Raw genomic sequence first — 22,254 nt, 5'->3', positions numbered from 1 at the left:
GGTCCCCATCATACTATCTCCCAAGACTTTTCACAGGATTCTTAGACACGGTTGGTATTGCCTCACAATTAATGTAGAACCTCTAATCCACTACTTTACTTTTAATTGTCTGAAGGAATCGACATAGGCGCCTGCCTTTTTCAATCTGTATGCGTTTCCTTGAAGATATCTCTCCAGCTTAGACTTAGTTGCTTTTAGTGTGCCATTTTTCTCCCTGGTGAATAACTTCTTTGAACATTTTAATGGGTATTCATAAAACTTAGTTCTCGGACACTCCTTTTTGCTGCGTTTCCGTTGGCGCTCTGTTGTAAGCTTTTTAACCCTTTGTAATAGATTCAGTGCCTCCTTCTTACTTCATTCTACTCTTCTCCATTGCTTCCTCAGCTGCCTCCTTTCGCTCAATCTCCTGCTGCCGTATAGGAATAGTTTGTATTTTCTCCTTTGTTTTTTCAACTCCAAACCTCTCGCTTCCATATGCGCAGATGGTATCCCCAAATTTATCCACCTTTTTTTTTACTATTCCACCTAACTTTTCCAACGCAAAACAGAGACCAGTGTTTACCGAGTCCCATGCTGTTTTCTCAGACTCTCTTGCCCACTTAACTCCAGACTTGTGCCCGTTGAGTTTCTTTTCTCTCTTACTCTGGTTCATCTGACCTGGTTCGCAAGGATCATTAGGTTCATCACTAGTTGTGTTTATGCAAGTCCTCCTCTCATCTATGACAGGGGTGCTGATATCCTGCAAAATGTGGTTTGCTTCCTGTCGCTGGATTTCATTCGACTGACTTGACTGACTTCGTAAGAAGTACTGATCAATGTGAGGCCCTTGTCCCTTCTCCCTCAAGCATTTCATTCTCCCTTGGTGAATCTTCAAACCCCTAACCATTGTCACTTTGCTCCAGCCACAGACACAAACCTGGAGCTCCATGTCTTTGCTAACTGCAGATCTTGAGTTAGTCCTTTGCAAAGTACTCTCTGTTCTCATATCCATTTCCTTTCTTAAGTCGTTAGCTGTTTTAATGATGTATTTTGAAAATCATAATAAAATGAAATTGTTTGATGATGTTGTTTGATGTACCTTCACCAGATCCTCAGGTGACCACTACCACCCACTCCTGTCACCAGAGCCATACCATTTATTCAGACTCTATTTTAAGGTTCTGAAAAGTTCCAACTCAAACCTAATTGATGAAACACAGTAGTTAACACATTTGAAGACAAGACAACACAAGACAATGTTACAAGACAATGCTTTTTTAAAATGATTGAGATCTACACAGCATACTGGTCAGTAATAAAGTGACATGCTTTGGAAAGAGAGAGGTGCCCCTGCTGCCTTCGCAGCCAGAAGGGGAGGACCCCCTGCCGCCTTCACAGCCAGAAGGGGAGGAGACCCTGCCGCCTTCACAGCCAGAAGGGGAGGAGCCCCTGCCGCCTTCACAGCCAGAAGGGGAGGAGCCCCTGCCGCCTTCACAGCCAGAAGGGGAGGAGCCCCTGCCGCCTTCACTTCGCCAGAAGGGGAGGAGCCCCTGCCGCCTTCACAGCCAGAAGGGGAGGAGCCCCTGCCGCCTTCACAGCCAGAAGGGGAGGAGCCCCTGCCACCTTCTCCAGCCAGAAGGGGACAGGAGCTCCCTCATAAGTGTCCAGCCCCTTTCCTTCGGACGACCGGAAGCAGTAGTCCTCGTCTCGTCTGTCCTCCACGAGCCGAAGGGTGGTGGCGTCTTCCTCCTCTTTCGTCCTCAACGGAGAAAGAAAGTTAGTGACGGTCTCGCTTTTTCTTCCTGTCTTCGTCACAAGATAGAGGCAACCCGGTATCTGCCGTCCTCCATCCTCACACGACGGGGAGACGGACCCCAACGTACGACCGCGGCGACCTGTGGGAGCCCTCTCGACACAAAAATAGAGATGGATCCTACACGCTGCCCAGAACAACGACCCCAGTGATGCTCGTCGAAACGATATGGTGGCAACCCCATGCATTACAAGGTCTGGGAACGAATTGGTACGGACTGGCTCTGCTTCGTCTGGGGTCGCTGAGAGCTCTGCTTTGCCTGGGGTCGCTGCCGGCTCTGCATAGCAGCAAGAAATACTGTGGCTGGAGCCCCACAGAGGGAGCTGCCAGCCACGAAGAAGGGGGGAGGTCAGGAGACCAGCTCCCCCTGCAGCACTTTCACTGCAGGAGATTGTTTGGCTGAAGCCGCCACCATGGACACCTTGCTTCCCCTCTTCTGGGACTTTGAGATTGAGGGGGAGGTGGCTGTTAGGGCTATGTGTGCTTTGCACAAGGGGGGGGATATGTAACAGGACGAGCAGCCCTGTACATATTATTTGTTTATTTTTAGAACGGGATACCCCTTCGCCCTAACCATTTATTGTTTTGTATTTGTTTGTTTATTATGACTTACTGTGTATTTAAATGATGGTGAAAGCCATTTATTTGTAATTATTTATTGTATTTAAATATGACGGCTTAGCACCGTTGTTTTGTTATTGTTTGGGAGTGTTCTGGCAGAGGCAATGTCGGCAGCTCGTCCTCTGCCAGTGGTAATTAAAAACCTTGTGCAGAATGGTTATCTGCATATAAACCTGCAGCTCTCTGTACTCTGGGGGGGGGGGGGGGGGAACAAGAGAGAGAGGAGGTCCCCATAGAGTTAGGTTTCAAAGTTCATCGAGTCACAGTGTGATCCGATGACGGCCCACGGATTCGATTATATTTATGTGTTTGTGAACCATGTTTTTGTGTACAAATGTTGTTCTGTGAGCACTTGTGATAACTCTAAATACGTTATTTATTTTAAAAGTTGGCTTAAATAAACGATTATTTCGGGTACCCTTCATGGGAGCAAAGTTTTAGGACAAAGCCTGCCAAAGTGTGTTCTAAAGCGGTAATCGGGTACCCTTCCGCTGAGCAAAGTTTTAGGAAAATAGTCCCAAAGATGTTCATAAAGGGTAACACACATAATTAGAAATAAAATACTTTAATAAACAAATAATTTTTTTACTTGTCAGAGCTGCTTATAGTTTATCTTGAACAGTGCCAGGTATCAGAATGGAGTAATATTACTGAACTGTCCTTGTCTCGGTTTGTTGTTGTTGAAAGATGCCATCTTACCTCCAGTCGAGCTGACAGGCTGTGAATGGCTGACTCGGCAGTTGCTGGTATGGGAATGGTTTCTTTCATCGGTGCAAAACATTGATGGGCTGGTTTTGGTAGATAATAAAATAAATGTAGACCAATTGTGTATTTGTTTAGTATGTGAACTGTCCAACAGATGTGAACTAAGCTTAAAAATACAGCTGGTACTTACGTGGATTGATTTTAAATTTGATTCACAGGTCACAGGTGATGTTCCAGCGGTCATCTAATATGTATTAATGCACGCTATAGCTGGAAGCTGACTGGTTGCTGATACTGAATCATTTTCTAATGCATGGTAGTTAACCACATTGGAATTGCACGAGTTTGTTGCTTAAATACAAGGTCATCTACCAAGGTACTGCAGATAATTAAAGGGTTATGCAGACAAAGCATAAAGAGAAGGTGAACTGCAGGTTCTTCTGAAGTAAAGTCTGGGTTGCCTGCATTTCCTCATATGTGCAGTGTTACTCACTTGCTTCAGCTGGGTCAAAAACTAGCCAAAACATTAATCAGCTTAACTAACAAAACCCTGGGAATATTAATATCAATGGAATTTGGTACTTGGGGTTCATTGTAAAATCAGTATCTTTCTGTAAAATATGTGAGTAAAGTTTCTTTTAAATTATGCATGTTAGATTTTGGCTCATTCTGTTCCTATTAAAATGGTGTGTATTGTTTCTTAAAATAATTCTGCATTGTAAGCCAATAAAGAACAATGGAACTAATGTTAGATGTTTCAACCAGAAGTAGTAAAGGCAATGTAACATCTTTGTGTTGTGTAGCATGTGATAGTCAACCAGGTCAGGGTAAGTGTTCTCTATCCTACACAATTTACATATTTGAAATTTATGGAAACCTACTTCTAGCACTGACCGGGTCACCAAGCAATGAGCGCTAGTTAATGGGTGTTTTGTTATATGAAGCCTGGCTTGGTCTCACAGTCCCACCTGGGAATAGTTTGTGGAACCAAGTGAAATGGTTTCATCAATTAGGATTGAGACATTTATATTTCACAATCTTGTGATTACCTTATAATTTAGGGTTTTATTAAGGAAAGTTGCATTTTAAGCTCAGTTTCCTTAGAGGCTCTTTTACCCTTGTGCACATACACCATTTAGTTGTTTTTGCTTATTTAAGATAGTGGCTATCGTATAACCCAAGCATAATTCTTACCAATGTATTGTATTCAATAACCTATACTCATTGTGCTTTCTTACAGATTATTCTGACAACTTTACTTGTTTTCCTGTAACAGTACTTCCTGTACAAGGCTTGAAAATCCTTGAATTTTTCTTGCACTGAGGGAAGAACCAATCTGTCAATACAATACAACATAAATAAAATGTTGTATAATGCCCTTCATGCCATGGCATCGAAGAGCACTATACAAAGTTTTCAATTTAGGCTTAAAAGAATCCAATGTTTCAACCTGCCTAATGTGAACTGGAATAGAGTTCCACAAACGAGGAGCACAACAGCAGAAAGCTCTGGCTCCAGTTGATTTAGAATGACTTTTGGGAACAACTAAAAGTTCTGCATTTTCCGATCTCAAAGAATGAGTAGGAATATACAGAGTTAGTAGTTCTTGGAGATAGGGTGGCCCTAATCCACACAGGACCTTTGTAAGTTATTACAGCAACTTCAAAATCAATTTGGTAGCTCACTGGTAACCAATGTAAGGACCTGAGCACTGGAGTAATGTGTTGAGAAAGACGAGTGTGAGAAAGCAGTCTGGCAGCTGTGTTCTGAACAAGCTGAAGCCTTCTTTTAGTGGCATGTATAACAGCAAACAAAGAATTGCAGTAATCAAGACGCAAAGTTATAAATGCATATATCAACATCCCTGCATCCCTCATATCTAACCCAGACTTTAATTTGGCAACACTTCTCAAATAATAAAAAGCTATTCATATAACAGAATTAATACGGAAATCAAAAGAGAGCTCAGGTTCCAAGATAACACCCAGATTCTTCACTCTAGTGAAAGGTAAAACGGAATTGCCTTCAAAAATAATATTAATTGGATTACATTTCATTAAACCCAGTTTAGAGACAATTAACAAAACCTCAGTTTTATCTGGGTTTATTTTCAACCAGTCTGTAGCCATCCATGATCAGATCTCAATTAAACACTCTAAGTGTACTTATTACCATATCTGCCTGTTCCCAAAACAGAGCCCTGAGGAATGGCAAACTATACAGCACCTATTTCAGAAGTGCTGCGGCCAGTGAGATAAACTGGCGATGGTGAGAGAAATAGTAAACAAACCCATCTAAAACTTTACCAGAAAGACCAACATGAGACTGTACACATTTTTACAGAATCTCATGATCAACGATATCAAATGCTACAGAGAGCTGTAGCCATATGAAGATCATTGCAAACTCTCAATAAAGCAGTCTTAGTAATAGTACCAGAACAAAAAACAAGTTTGAATTTCTCCACCAAATCATTACTGCTGCGATGGTCATAAAGTTGGTGAGCAACACCTGTTTCAATTATTTTGGCTAAAAATGGTATGTTGGAAATACGACGGTAATATCCTAACACCTCAGGAGAGAGATCTTGTTTTTTTAAGAGGTCTCAAATCTGCGGGAACCACACCTCAAATTAAAGAGGAATTCAATATGTTAGTTAACACGGGACCAAGGAGTTGGGGCAGCAATGTGTTGTGTTGTGTAAGCTCTTAGTAACAGTATTACAGCAATTATCCATATGAATGTTAAAGTCCCCCAGAACCAAAAGCCTGGAACAGGTGAAAACAAAAATAGACAAAAGTTCAGACACCTCCCCAGTAAACAAGACACTTGATACCAGAGCGTGTCGCCACGAGAGTCACGCATACCGATGAGCCAACTATACAGTTGCTGAGTGCGTAGGAATATAACGTTACAAAGTGAAAGCAAATGCAAAGCGAACCCATTCATTAATGCCTACATTTTTATACTGTGTATCTGTGTTTGCACCGTGCCTTTTAGAACCCTAAAGGGCCTGGACACACCTGGGATTCAATTCGGTGAAGCAGGCAGGAACCCAGGGAACAGACACCACAGATATTCTGTCTCTTTATTCACCAAAACCCTTTCTTTTTTTTCTGACTCTTAAAAAGAGGTACTGATGAGACGTACCTGGAGCTGAGTCATCCTTTGAATACTGTAACATTTCCTTGTTGTGTGTATTACTGGGAATGGTCACCTAATCACTGCTCTTCAAGATAACACCACTTACATCTATTAGCAAACACTTCCTGACAAGGTCATTTACTTTATATTCACTGTTATTTACACTACCAGGCTTAATAACTAATGCCCTTTTTCAACCAGGGGTCTGCTTCTTAATAATTGCTGAAATTAGGTAGTTTGAAAAGTTACCACTAGGATTGTGCAGCAAAAATGTTCCCCTTTGAAACTGATTTTCCATTTACTAACTCCCAGTTATCACAGTTGCACTGGGGGGAGAAATTACAGTTGCACACTACTAGTGATCATTTTTCAAACTGTCTCGCTTCAGAAAATCAGCTTCTAGAAGCAGACACAGTAGTTGAAAAATGTAATTAGTATGCCTGGTAAATAATGATCTAAACAAAAACAGCATCAGAGAGAAATCTAGCTCAAGCATACAAACCTTGTAATATCTCAGCAATGGAAACAGATTCCACTTCTTCACGTGCTGCAATACCACTACTTATTGATGTAAAACTTATAGTGATATAACCCCCTAGGGCTACAACCCTCAAAACTTGATCCAGGTGTTACAGAACCAAACCCACATTCAACTGGGCATTTAATTTCATCATCTCATGAACGCGTTCTCGTGTGTCAAAAAAGTGTAAGATGGAGAAGGCCGACATGGACAGACAAATACAAAATATCTATAATATGTTTTGTTGGAGGATGAAACGTGTCTAGACTGGTGTTAAAGAAACCAACAACAGACAAGAACAGTTTCATCATTTAACCTGTCCAATAGACTAATAATAACAACAAGATAAAGCTTTGTGAATTCACAATGGAAATTCAAAGTAATCAGAGAAGCAGCAGTTACTTTTACTGGAAACCACAGACAACAGTGCTGAAGTAATAGAAGTATACGGACTGTATCGGCATTATTCCAAGCAGTGGAATGCAGACATCATTTCCTCTGTATGCTTCCTAGAAGGCTTCAGGCATGCTCTTTAAATTAGTTTGTTATTGATTCCGGTCCTATAATTAAAACACATTCATAGATAAACCAGGTAACTGTTGTTGTGTGAAAAAATATCAAGGAAAGAAAAAAAAACAAGTAATTAGAAACATCCTAAAACTACTTACAAGCCTGTTAACCAGTTATTTATGCCTGGGTTATATAAACCAGAGTTGTTTATGCCTTGAGTGAATTTGTACCCTTCTGAAAAAGTGCTATTAAAATTCAGAAGCAAATACTGTACTTTTAAAAATGTAGCTGCATTTTTCTACTGTACTGAGTGTGTGGTTTTATTTACAAATACATCAGCCAGTCAAAAAATGTGTACTGCATTGTACAATTTTACAGAGCTAGAAGAAGCAAACTGTCTGTCAATATCAAAATCCAACCTGAACGAAGAACGCTCCCTCTAGTGTCAGTCCGAGGTCCTCCTGGGAGCTGATGAGTGACGTCTGCTCTTGAGCACTCAAGGAACCTCACAGCATTCCAGCCTCTTGCAGCTCCTTCAGCTGTTTGCTAAACAATACATACAGAAACATCATATATCCAACTGTATTTTTTAAATTATTTGAGACTGGTTCCCAAAGAGCAAGGTATTGCAAGACACAACATCACAGGGATGCAGAAAAGTAACTCTTACAAACTGACAGGCCTAATTTAAATGCTTATTTACTGATTTAAGTCAGCATGCTTTCTGATGGCAACATTATAGGCTTTCTTTATCACTTTCAAATATCACTAAAACCATTTATTAAAAAGGAGTATATTTTTAGGCCATAAATCTTCCACTTCGAATAAAGAGACCGGTTTCAGCTACTCACAACAAAGGATCGGATAGTGGGCTCAGTTCACACAGTTTTGTTTTGTATATGTCTGTTTTAATTAACTGAATGAGGTTTGTGAAACTTTCTAGAATTATGGTTTCTTCTTCGCCACGATGTGCTGACCTATAATTTAATCATACTTGAAATGCTCCCTTGTTAGTTGATTAAAAAAAAAAGCTAAGTCACTATTTTATTTCTATTTAATATTTCTAAAATTTTCTTTGTAAGAAATAAGCAATGATAAGTTAACGATAACATAAAAAAAAAACTGTTTTGAGTGCCCTTATACAAGAGAAACTGTGGATTATCTTCTTACCGATTCAACACTTTGAGTTGTTTATGTCACTTAAAACATCTCTTCCTAACTGATACACCGATGCAAAAAAAACCCAAAGGAATGTGAACCAGCAACGAGAGCAACGTTTATTAATTGTTTTGCTGAAACTAAAACAGATGAAGACCTAATTATCTTTGACTGATTTTTGAAAAGTACTCAGGCAAAACGCAAGTGAGCTATAAGCTTGTTTGATGAATGGTTAAACGGAAGAAATGCAAAAGCTGAGTTTACTATCTAAATTTGCAAGTCATTGATGGAGATTTACTAAGTAATGATGAAATTGCTGTTGTTCCTGAACCTGTCCAGAAGATAGGTCAAAAAAACTAGTAGGGGGGTGTTTATGTGGAAATTAATTTGTGAAATGCTTCCCATGTACCGGCATTGACCTCTCAGAACTACATTTCCCATGCTCCTCCTGCTCACTGGTAAGTTACATATGTGAGCAGGAGGATGATAGGAAACGTAGTTCTGACAGGTCCATCTTGAGGCAGGGAATGCAATTTAAAGGTTTACAAAAGTGGTCAAAAAGTTAAAAAATAAAATAAAATAAAAAATAGACACACCTTACGTAAACAGTTGTAGCCAAACACATGGGAACATGTAACAATAAAAAGTCCTTCTGTACCCTTTAATGATGAAAACAAGTACAAAATAATATTAATGCAGTAACTGGTAAGTAAGAGACCCATTTGATGTATATATGTATGCAGGGGTGCACATTTCTTCCTGACTGCCTATTTTATTGGGCTTTGAGGAGTATTCATATCCATGGGCAGGTATTAGCCAGTATCCAAATAGGCACTGAAATGCATCACTAGTGTAAATTGTTGAGCATAAATGCTAGCAACCCTGTCGAAAGCATCAGAGAGGATCTGTCTCGCTGGCAATTTTTCTAGAGCTCTGTGATGTAACTGATGTAGTTTTTTGCATCATTCTAAGATGGCATTGTCCTCTGACAGACTTCTTTTTTTAAGGTGAACAGATAATCTAAATAACTTGTGCTTATGGATTGTCCTTTTCGAGTTTCATCCTAAATGGCAAATTAGTATGACATACAGACAGATGGTCATATAGGCAAAAAGACTGCTTCCATGCACCCCAAGATCATCAAACTAATAGCTTCTGCTAAAGAATGCATTAGCTAGCTTCATTATAATTGGACAAACGAATAGAAATGCAGTCGAACAGACAGACAAAAAGCCTCCATATACAGAAGATCTAGATAGTCAAGCAGTTCTCTACATATATGCAAAAGCGTGATATGTTTGTAAGTGTTACTCCAGTGTGCACCCGCTTCAACTATCAATCCCTGCTGGGGGATCACAAAACAAACAGCCTCTCACCTCTCAGGTGGAGTGATGTAAGCCACTGGTGTTTTTCCATTTATTGAGCAACACAAATTCCTAGTTAAACACCACTGAGAACTAACTTTCACCCCTTGAAGAGCTGATTAAGATAAAGCCATATTTCTAAAAGTGCCATTGTTGTTAGTAGCTGGTGACAAAAAAAACAAGCCTCCCCATAACAAAAGCAGACATTAGCCAGGAAACAGCCACTGATTAATCTTTAGACACAGCTCCTTAGACCAAAGTTTGGCCTTAGGTGACTGCAGAACAAATCATTTTCTAAAAAAGTTTTAGTAACATCCAGCCTACCAGGAGCATCCAGCAAAAAGGTTAATTTCACAGGTAGACAATCAAATAATAATCACATCAAAATGTAAGATTCCAGCATTCCATGGTAGGATTTTAAAAAGCTGTTGAATGGCAATAATTTACAACCCCGATAATTTTGTGATCATTGTGGAGAAGTATAACTAATAATTTATTTTAGAAGAAAGTCTCTGTATAGTCTTACACTGAATATAAAAGTGCATTTTCAGTAGGATTTAATTAATAGTGAGCAGTGAATTGTATACCTAGCATCAAAATAAGCTTATCACTATTATAACACATTTATTTTCGAAAAAAATCTAAGGTATATAAAATGATGGACATTCGTTCTTGACTGTGACACACTTGAGTGACTATGACTGAAGCATATGCACTTAATTACCTAATTAGTGAGACAGTTGATTGGACACTGGATATGGAGTGATTTCAGCTGTTGAATTGCAAGCTTGAATAAAAGCAATAAAGAAAATCACAAAAAAAAAACAATATGCCAGAATCTGTCAAGAGAGCAGTGCCTTCATGCAACTGGAGGCTGGACTAGGGCAGTGCACTGTGGCTCGCTGTCTTGTGTGCTCACAGCCAGCAATTTCAAACCTGGTGAGACTGTATAACCACACACACTCTGTCAATGACAGGCCACGAACTGGGAGACCAAGAGTATCATCACCTGACCAAGATCGGCAGATCATTTTGCAGCATCTTCATGATGTCAATTGTTAATCAGCACAATAAAAAGTCACTGCACCTGCTCTAAAACAGAGTTTGTCATTTTTTGATCAGATCTAGTGAATTTTATCCAAATATAAGTGATAAGTTTCTTTTGATGCTCAGTATACCTAACTATTAAGTACAATGCTTAAAACCCTTGTCTTAAATTCATAATGCAAGGGGAAATATGAAGTAGAAGTTTCTACAAACCTTATTTCTTCAATTGCATGTGCGGCTTGACCAGTCTGTACATCATAAATCTTAACTCTGTATCCTGCACTGATAAACACCATGGTCCAGCTTCGACCGATGAGGCCACTATATGGGAGGAGAGAAATTCAAATGTTTTGTTTATTTTGTAACAAAAAAGACATTACACCAGGAAATATGGTTGAGTTTTAGAATTACACGTTATCAGTAAAGCAAAAATACAAAATGTATTTCATTTGAAATGTTGTGTTAGGTCAAGGATATAAAACATGTCCAAAGACTAGACAGATGATACATCTTACGATTTGCAGTAGTGTTAAGTGGAGCTGACAATTTAAACAATAACATTAAGTTTAGACTTTTTCATTTTATTATGTAAATTCATTCAAATTAATTCATAATTGCAGTGACCAATCACTAGTGCTCACAATACTAATGTGTCTGAAGGCTGACTTGAAGTTGCAGGGGTTGTATCTGACAGGCTAACCTCACAAGGTGCCTTTAACGATGAAGATTCAAGGTACAGAGGAAGGAAAATGCTCCTTTTTATGTTATTCTTACACCATCAGCATGGAGAAAGCAAAGATTCCTAAGATTTCCCAAATAGACTGGCACATGTTCTAACAGTACTATGATTATATAAAACCAGTTTTACAAAGATGAACCCCAGACTAATAAGAAGAAAACATGAAAAACACTGGGCACAACTGTAAATGCTTCAAGTATCATTAACTACAGCAATTTCTATGCAGGTGATTTCGAAAGCATCAAGTCACAAAATTAAAGCAGTGAAAAGTATTAAGCTTGTAAAACATGTAAAAGTGAATACACAGGTGTGGCAAAGGCATAGTGACATGCAATACAGTAAGATACTGCAGTGAGCATGTACTTTTTTGAAGGCAGCTATACTGTATTTGTAGCATACGTTTGTCCCCAGATTAGAGCCAAGCAGATTTCTCTTTGTACAGTAGTAAGCCTTATAAAGTACATGGCAGAAATGGTCCTTGCCACATTCAATGGACTCATTTTGACTAGCTATTGAAATAACAGCTTACAGAATGTGTTTTTATAGTGATGTGTAAACAGTTGAATACAGGGCAGGGATTGGTTACAGGCAGAGTGACAGGGAAAGTAGAGGGTCAGAGGTCAGTGGAGTGAATATAGGGACTAAGCTGCTTTTACAAATACAAGTATGTCAGTAGCATGCACCCTGTGCTATGGCTGTAAATTCAGAATTGATGAAAAAACTGACGAGAATGAGATATATCTCAACAGTGTGTACAGAATAGTACAGAGCAGGGGTGTCAACCATACGGCTCCCGGAGCGATGTCATCCAGCCCATGGAATATTGCGCAATATTGTATTTTTTTTTTTTTTTTATTCAATTGGACATAAATTCCATTTTTTATTGCTACTGCTGCTTCCTGACACCTGGGACCTTTGTTTGAACCAGCGCATCAACATCTGGAGGAAATGACTGGGCTGAGGATGTCTTGAGTATCGAGTTAAGGTGTGTGTCAGTTAGTAGAGAATGACATTTTGATTTGTTGATATTCATGATGGAAAAGCTTTCCGCTTCTCAGGATACACTATTTCAGAAGCATTTCTTCAACTCTCCATCAGAAACTGGTTTTGAAGAAACAGCCATTTACATAGATCGCCTTAACAGCAGCATCACTTCTGCTACAAGCATTAGTAAACATGAATTGCTGCTTTTTCAATGACGCTAACACAGAGTAATTATCTTCACATAACTTTCCTATATATTTGCCATGGTTTGCTTCATAGTGTCTTTTACAGTGTTGTATTCTTTCACAACAGTCACACTGCTTACAAATTAAGCATGTTGGCTTTCCATTCATGTTCACAAAGAAATACAAAATTCCCCATTTCTCTTGAAACACACAGCACTCTTGTTCCACCTTTCTCTTCATGGATATAGACATGATGACACCTGTCACAACAGAACTTACAAATCAGAACTGAAAACCTTTCTCTGCTATCACTGACGCACTGCCCTCTCACCCACGTGGTCTGTGACTGACAGCAATCACAGCAACATGACAGTGTGTGTTGCTCATGTGAAGGAACTCGCTGGAGGCATAGTTGCACACGTGTTCTAAGAGGTGACAGTGAGTGAAATAATCAAAATATGTGCTTTTTAGGGGAATGCAAATATGCTAGGTATGATCATTTTTGGTAAATACGATCAGTTTGAGGTGCTGGGTTCGTCTTCGTATTTTTTTAACTGTCACTCTGCCCGTGCCAAGTGCCAGTGTATGAAGCAAGTTAGACACCCCTGGTATATTATTTATTATTATTGTTATTTGTTTATTTAGCAGACACCTTTATTCAAGGTGAGTTAGAGACTAGGTGGTCCACTATGAAAGGTGCTACATAAAATAAAGATTAATTGATTGATGGAACTATACATCACTTACAACAACATCTCACCCGGAAGACGGAGCACAAGGAGGTTAAGTGACTTGCTCAGGGTCACACAGTGAGTCAGTGAGTGAGCCGGGATTTGAACCGGGCACCTCTTGGTTAAAAAGACATTTTCTTTAACCACTGGACCACAGTGAAATATTTAATCACACCCTGATAAGCAATTTTCCAGGTATAAGCAATAAGGTACAGTAATTATGACATACAAATGAACAGATGTACATACAGACAGAAACCCCCCTATATCTCCAGAATCTAACACGGTCAATAAATTAAACTAAATAATGTTAATAATAACTGGACAATTCTTCTGCAGATATATGGAAAAATGTCAAGTTTGACTTTGTGTATGTATGACTGCCTGCACTATAATTCAAAGGGGATTTCACAATTTAGAGGTGGATTTCAAACCCAACGGGAATAATACAGAATTCACCACAATTTAAAGGGTACATAAGGACAGTTTTATTTTATTGTGTTACATGTTCCCATGTGTTGCTACAACTGTTCAACATAGCTGACAATAACAACAGAAAGGTTGCTGCTGCGGTAGGCAAGGCTGTGGTTGACCTGTGCAAGTGGAAAGTTTATTGGGTCGAAGGTTTAGTTATCTTTAACTGACTAATTAGGAGCTAGCTTGTTGTTACATTAAAATGTAGAAAGCAGCTAGCCTGCAACTGTAAATATTTATAAATATGAATATATTAATGGATACACTTTCAAATACAGTTCGCCCACTTTTCGCAACTTTGTAACATATTTGTTTGAAGTATAAAAGGACAAATAACATACCAATGTCAGCAAATGTGATATTGTTTATCAATGTTTACTACCGTTATTATATATTTATTAAATATAACAACTCCATACCAAGGGCGCTGGAACTAGGGGTGCGGTAGCACCCCCCTGGCTTTGCATGGCTTCTATCATACACAGGGGTTACAGTTTTGTTCAGTGACTTTCAGCACCCTCACTTTAAAAATCATTCTAGTGCCACTGCTCCATATCCATTTTCAAAAGATTTGGCATCTCTGAATCTACAATTACATTGATGGTAGTTATCCGTACAAGACAAACTTCCACAGCGGGAGCGGCCATTTTGGTTTTTCTGCAGTTCACCGACTCTGAACCTCACTGAATCGGCTGACACATGGTGAATTTAATAACAGTTCGTTGAGCAACTCTTGGTGAATTTAACAACGCTTTGGTGAATCCACTTTACATTGGTGCATGCAGCGGTGAATTTAACAACGCACCCCATCTCAGTTACATATGTGACCAGGCGGATGATGGGAAATGTAGTTCTGAGAGGTCCATGCAGGTACATCTTGAGGCAGGGAATGCAATCTAAAAGTTAAAAAAGTGGTCAAAATGTATACTTTTTTTTTTAACAACACACACACCTAACCTAAACAGTTTAGCAAAACATGGAAACATGTAACACGATAAAATTAAAAGATCCTTATATACCCTTTAAGTTTGGATTGAGTTCAGATTTTTTTTTTTTTTTTTTAATTTAAATCTATTCTATGGAACCTCTAAAGGGAAATGTTGTGAATTAAAAAAAACAAAACAAAACAAAAAAACCCGTTAGTATCTGGTAAGCACGAGTTAGTGCAAGATAGTGTGGTAACAGAGCACGCAGGAACGGTTTCACTGATATTGACCTGGTGACTGTCTATATCGCGCTCACGAGATATATGTCGTGCTGACGAGTAACCTTTTATTCTTTTTTTTTTTTAAACTCACACCATGTCCGTTTTTTTCCGCACTATTTAAACAAGGTCGAAGCTGATTTGATTTTAGTAGAATACAAGCATTGAAATTAAAGTTCCTGGTTTGTCTGTCGTCAATAGATATAAATAATATTACACTAAAATAATATACTGTACTATTGCACTGAAATATCACATCTTAACAGTACCGTTTATGCATGCAATATAGACTTATTTCCACTTTTAACTGTAAATTAAAATCAAACTGAAAACTTGCACCGTTAGGTATTATAAACTCAACATATTTATTTTTTAACGAGCAGAATCAGTCTTGAGATGGCTATGTATGCAACACCAAAAAGATGACAGTTCTTAATAGTAATTAACTTTTTTTTTTTATTTAAACTTACCTCCCGATAACAGCAATAGTCTTGTCTTTAAAATTGTTCATCGTTGCAGCTTACAGGAGGCTAGGAGTGAGTACAATGTTACGTTACAGACATAACAACATTAAAGGGTGTGTTCAATTAAAGGGGAGTGCTCGTTTTTATTTCGGTGGACTAAAAATTAGCTATCAGTCGCTGCGCTGGAAGGATACTTCTAAAAGCTGCTTTTGTCAAGTTCAAGTGTCCAAAACACAACTTTTTGACTCCGAATGTTTACATATAATTAAGACAGATAATCAAAGTAAATCTAAAACAGTAAAAATAAACCAGTTTAAAGTAAATAATAAAATGCAAAATAGAGAATTAAACACGACAGAGAATTCAAAACAGAAAGATATCAGACCTAGAAATGTGAATGGTACCAAATACACTAAAAATAAGACAGAAGACATAGTATTTAATTACTCAAGTACAACGTTAACCACATCCCAAAAAGCTGGACTGCATAAAGGACTTAAGTTTATACAGACTAAAAAATACGTCGACTGGCCAAAAAAAAAAAAAAAAAAAAAAAGTGGGAGAGACGCATGAGATTAGCAGAATATTTTTACAATGAAAATGTCTGAGATTCAGAGGGTAATTATAAGCATGTGATTAAGGTTAATAACACAAGCACTTGACCTCCTCTGGATGAAAGAGATAAATGGTTAGATATGTATATTTAAGTAATTAAACAAGAAATAATATCAGGACTAAAAAAAATGTAAACTTAATGTAACTGATATCGAAGAACAAGCTAGTGAGTCGTTAAATGATGATGATATAAGTATAAGACCAGAAGATAAAGGATCAGGAATCGTGATAATGAACACAGATATAAAATCTGTAGAATGTGAATTAAATAATATGGATACATATGAGGAAGTTAAAAGCAATACGATCAATAAATATGTAAAAGAGGTTACGGAATTTGCGAGAGACTATACAATAATAGCATTATATCAAAATAATTAAAAATATATATATATGCAGCCACATAATGCAAGAACAGGCAAGAGGAAATCCTAAAATGCACAAAGAAAATCACCCTATGCGAACAATAGTCAGCACGATTGATAATCCAACACACATCATAGCTGAAATAGTAGGTAAAAAAAATTTAGGTCACACATTGAGAAATTAGACATATCTTTCTTGTATGGTGGCCCCTCATGCATTTCTACTTATATCTTAAGAGCATTCATCTAATTGTGATGATAATTGATATGGACATTCGTAGTACAAGGTGTTGGTGTTTCTGAATTGAACTGTTGGTGATATACTTGAATTCTAACCTCAGATTGATTGGGCTAATGAAGAGGAAAATACAGTATTGATAGAATCTGATGAGATTGGTAAAAACATTAGTTACAAGCGATATACTAACTCAAATATACCAACTAATGTTTACTAGCACTTATATATATATATATATATATATATATATATATATATATATATATATATATATATATATATATATATATATATATAATGAAATAATCATCTGTGATAGTGTACAAGTACAGTAAGTTCTTCATATCCTATCATTGGATCAAAACAACACAGAGGTGTGAGTAATTAAATGATTCTTCATATCCTATCACTGGATCAAAACAACACAGAGGTGATCAAAACAACACAGAGGTGCGATTAATTAAATGATTCTTCATATACTATCATTGGATCAACACAATACAGAGGTAGATGAATTCAGTGATTCTTCATAGCCTTTGAGCATGTCAGTGTATGATAAACATGTCTATCAATAAAATACAAATTAAAATGTTGATTTAAAAAAATACATAAGTGGCAGAGAAGAATAAGTAGTGGAGCACTGCACATAATGAATGAATGTCATTGAGGGAATATTATAGATCGAAAAAGTGGTGGCTCTAAATACCACCACTCTACAATAAACCTGTGGGCTTGATTTATCAATTTTAGGGTGGCAGTATTAAGAGCCATCACTGTTGATATCAGTAAAATACACACTATGGTGTCTGTTTTTTTTAGCACATTTATTAAAATAACAAGATGTTACTGCTTAGCTGTGCTTTAAACCCTATGAAGGATTCTGGTTACCGTATGTGTTTAAAGAAATGGTTTATGGAAGGACTCTTTTCAGGAACCATACTGATTTGTTTCCATATTTTAAATATATACACTAGATAGACTTAAATCCACTGTGAGTTTGAACTGTGTAATGCTGGTAACAAGAAGAGCTAGATCCGCCACTGTTTGGATCAATTGAACAGACGACCATCTCTTACAATTGACAAGTTAGTACAGAGACAACAATAAACCCTTACTGTAATTGCGGTTTAGTATTGGACAGTGTAGCTTCTGGGTATCTGTGTATATTTTGAAAAATAATAAACAAATGTAGCTTTTATTTCATGGTGTGCATGTAATTTTGCCCAACATATTATAAAAAACAATTCTCAATTTGGGTTGTTTATTTATTTATTAATTTTAAACGCTGCTGTTTAGAAACTACATTATAAATCAAAAGGGAAAACCAAAAATGGCTTCCCAGCCTGAAGCAGTGATAGGACCAACAGAAAAGATTTGGGGTCTTGGTTGCTCAGCGAGCTAATTAATTGGCCTTTGCCTTTCACTTATAAAACCAATGCATTCAGTACAACTCAAGCCTGACAGCCTTGCTTGACAAAGTACAAGGTCTGACAGGAAAGGGAGTATACAGGTCAGGATTGAATTGCACTTGCAGATCTATGAGAGTGCTGCTGGCATCTTGCCAACGTTAACCTTTCATGAGAGAACCATTGTTGGTTTTACAATGCAGTGCCAATAGACATTATGGAGAGCAGTTGCAATGATGAGCCAAGTGTGGAATGGTACCATATTGGTAACATTTTCATGTTAACATACCACCACACTGTCAATCCATTGCAGTACACAGCAGTTTCAGATTTATTGCATTACCACTGCTGGTAATGTTGTGGATTGCAAAAGGTTCTGATGGTCTTTTCCAGGATAATACACCGGTGTTATAACAGCATCCCAGTTGTACTTTCTAATGATTCATAATTTTTTAAAAAAATAAATTAAAAAAAAAAGCATATTTGATTCCTGAAATTAAGTTGTTTCTTGCTAGTGTTATACTGTTATAGTTTCTCTCAGATGGTTTGCCCTTGCCTTATGACTTGTTTCAAAGTGTTTTAGAGACCCCACCTAGAATACTACGTACAGTTCTAGTGACTTCATTACAAAGCATGCAACATTGCACCTTAGCATTTGTTACAATTGTTTTTTTCCCCCGCTCAGAAAGTTTGCCTTAAGCACATCAAAGACTGAAAAACATTCTCTAATTATATTGCACCTAACCTTTGCAAATCTGTAACAAGCCTGCCAGTGATCACTTCTTGCCATTCAAAAATTAACTTTAGATTAAAGACTTTAGGGATGTGTTTATGTCTAACTAAAATTTTAAAATAAAATGTTCTAACCCAAATTAGCTTGCAAGGAACTTCTGAAAAGGTATACTAGCTTCCGCTGGCATATTTTCATATACATTTTCTGCTATTTCATTTCTTACCTGTTGCATACATGTCCTACGTCATTCCCTGTTGCTGTTTCTATTTGTGTCATGATTTGTAATGATTAGTAACTAATGTCCTGGTTTACCTAGGGCACTGCTTCTCCTAAACACACATTTCTGAAGTGAGGTACTTTAGCCACTGCAACTTTAATTTTGCTCCTTCTAAAACTATGTATAGAGATATTCCATTTAATAACTCACAGTTTACACAGATGACAAGGGGACAAAAATACTGTTGTACACAGCTAACAGTTGAAAAATACATTAGTTAGTAAGCCTGGTAAATAATAATCTAAGCAAAGAAACCGTCACAGACAAAGGTATTGGCACTTAAAACTTAACATTCATCTTCAACAGATAATCACCTCTTTTTTTGGCTATTAATTTTATAATGTAGCACAGTTACTGGGTAATGGTTTTCAATTAATAAATATATATTTTTAAATGAGTTCTGTCATATTTTTACTAACTTTGAAATTGCTTAAGTGCTAGAATAATTTTGTTCCATGTGCGATTGGAAACCATTTTATTTGATGGTACAACACATATATGGACTTTACTACAATCTAGGAGTTATGAAGTGTGTCAAATAGCATTATACCAATGGTACAGAATTATTGTGGTAGTCTGTATATAAGACAACCTGCTGGAGTATTGTTAGAAACTTAAAATTGTGAAACAATACGTTGCAACACAACTGCACTAGCGGTGGCTTTGTTTGTTCTTTTTGCTTGATACAGCAGATACCTCCTGTTGGACAGTGACCAGCAGGACAGCATTCGGGGTGGGGAGAAGCCGGGCCGGCGTTTTGCCGCAGTCTGTCTGTGGGGCTAATTTATAGGGAACAGGACAAGGGCCATTTTCGGCCTGGAGTGATACTACAAGCCAGGACCTCCCTTCTCACAGTCGAGAAGCACCTGGACCCTCCCTGCCTATTTGCAAAATTTAACTTGTTTTTAGATAGCATTAACCTGATTCAATTGTTTTAGTAAGAACTGCCATTTTAGATACATTTATTTATAGTTTTAGTTGGGATGGTATTTTATTGTGTAAATATTGATTTGGATAAAGATTATTGTGGCCATTCATTGTAATAAAAATTGAAGCTTACTTACCTGTGTTGTGGTCCTTGGATGTTCAACTGGTGGGGGGCGGGGTTGGTGTCACAGAATCCCAAAAGAACCTGGAAAGAGAGAGAGAGAGAGAGAGAGAGAGAGAGAGAGAGAGAGAGAGAGCTCCCTCCCAAACTCCTTCTCTCTCTCTTCTCTTCGTTTTCTACACATAGTTAACAGTGTTTGGTTTATTGTCACCTGGTCAGTTCTCTACCAGTTTTGTGCATTAAAGCATGTGACAACACTTGCTTTGGCTTCCCTCTTAAAGTGTTACTGAACAGACTGTAGGGTTTATAACACAACGCAGTACTCTCCATAGTGTCATGCTTTGTTGTAAGTATTCTTGCAGTATCTTGTGATTGTTTTTATATTTTTGGTGGTACTAAATCAGTTTTCACAAGTTTTTTTCATTTCAGCATTGGTTATGCCTCAGGTTTTCCCATGAACCCAAGAGTGGATGTCAGTGAGCAACCGACCTCTAGGAGGACAAAAGCCAGCCCTCCAGGTGTCTGCCACAACTCACTAGGGGCCTGTCCGGTAGGGTCCACTGTAGTGCAATGAGGAGAAACAATCCCCAACGTTTTTTTTTTTTAAATGTTGTCAGGATGAAAAGGAAAATTGCAGGTACATTATTTAAACAGTTGTAGCAACACGTGGGGACGTGTAACGTTATATTCTTCGGAACCCCGCAATTTACTCAAAAGACTTCGGTCTACCCAGATCTTCAACGGGGAGGGAGACAGAATACACATTATAATCAGAGGCCACCTAGTGGAGGTACAGTAGGCATAATGTCAGAGAAAGGTCTCCTTTCTCTGAATAGAGAAAGACACTACAGGTACTATGTGTAGGTATGTCCACTCTAGTCATCACAATCAGCCCAATGGAGATACAGGGTAACTGATTTAGGGTCTATTTAGTGGGAAGAATTGAGAAAAACTGTGGGCACTCTCAGGGTGGCTACCAACAATGGTGTCACCCACAGATATTGCAAGTGCATAAATAACAGTTCATAATCACAAGGAGAAAATAAACACTAAATAAAACTACAAAAAAGTGCTGATTTAACAGGGTCTCGTAGCCTCCACTAGCCTGCGAGGCACGATATACACTGAAACTTATCTATTCCCTCCATATAGTTCCATGGGGCCGCCCTGGTCCCCCTAAACTAAATAACTAACGTTCCAGGGACTGTACCCAACAGTAAGGTCACGTAACCAAACCAAAACGAGCGGCTGTCTTCTTCAGCCATGTCTGTTGACTTTTCTAGGCTCTACTGCGGCCGGCTGCCGTATATGAAACCGACAGTTAGTGTTTATTTGTCTTTGTCTGTCTCTCGTCTCTGTCTCTGTCTCTGTCTGTCTGTCTGTCTGTCTGTCTGTCTGTCTGTCTGTCTGTCTGTCTCTCTCTCTCTCTCTCTCTCTCTCTCTCTCTCTCTCTCTCTCTCTCCGGAGCATCTACTGGATTGTATCCTACTTGGGCTAACCAAAGGAATAAAAGAGCGTCATTTTGGCAGAAATTATTAATTAGTAGTCATTATTTTTGCAGGTGCACCGTGACCTACTGCACATAGTTTAGTCCAGACCTGACTATTTAGGGCCCCACTGTGTCCTTCAGTCAAAAATTCTATCCATTGTAAACTACACGGGCCTAGGGGCCCTAATATCTGCTGCACATCTTACCTACCATCTTAATAAAAATCCTCTAAAATTTAAAACTTACCGGTACATTAAAAATAAAAAAGTCTGTCCATTTCTTACCTGCAGATTGCCTTGCGCTGAGCAGAAAGGTAAAACCTCTGATCTGGCAACACTGATTTTGTCAAAATAAATTCCATCGTATACTATGTATACTATTCTAATTAAAGACTTTTTTTCTGGAAAGCAACCTGCAATGTAAGTGTTTTTTTTTCGTCTC

The 22,254-nt window shown here is 38.1% G+C and overlaps 1 long non-coding RNA gene across 2 annotated transcripts in view; it reads right to left on the bottom strand.

Annotated features, from left to right (window-relative positions):
- LOC121327718 overlaps positions 1-22,249 on the bottom strand; it is a 28,249-nt gene extending 6,000 nt beyond the window's left edge. For both annotated transcript variants that reach the window (XR_005951604.1, XR_005951603.1), the window contains exons 1-5: positions 22,098-22,249; positions 20,341-20,408; positions 15,649-15,708; positions 11,075-11,182; positions 7,712-7,838 (exon numbers count right to left, since the gene is read on the bottom strand). This is a non-coding gene — a long non-coding RNA (uncharacterized LOC121327718). The remainder of the gene's footprint in view (positions 1-7,711; positions 7,839-11,074; positions 11,183-15,648; positions 15,709-20,340; positions 20,409-22,097) is intronic.
- Between the last annotated feature and the right edge of the window lie 5 nt (positions 22,250-22,254).

Source organism: Polyodon spathula, chromosome 15 (genome assembly GCF_017654505.1).
Source record: "Polyodon spathula isolate WHYD16114869_AA chromosome 15, ASM1765450v1, whole genome shotgun sequence".
In the NCBI taxonomy this organism is placed as follows: domain Eukaryota; kingdom Metazoa; phylum Chordata; class Actinopteri; order Acipenseriformes; family Polyodontidae; genus Polyodon; species Polyodon spathula.
The sequence above is the reverse complement of the archived record's forward strand: the minus strand, read 5'-3'. Positions and strand labels throughout refer to the sequence as shown.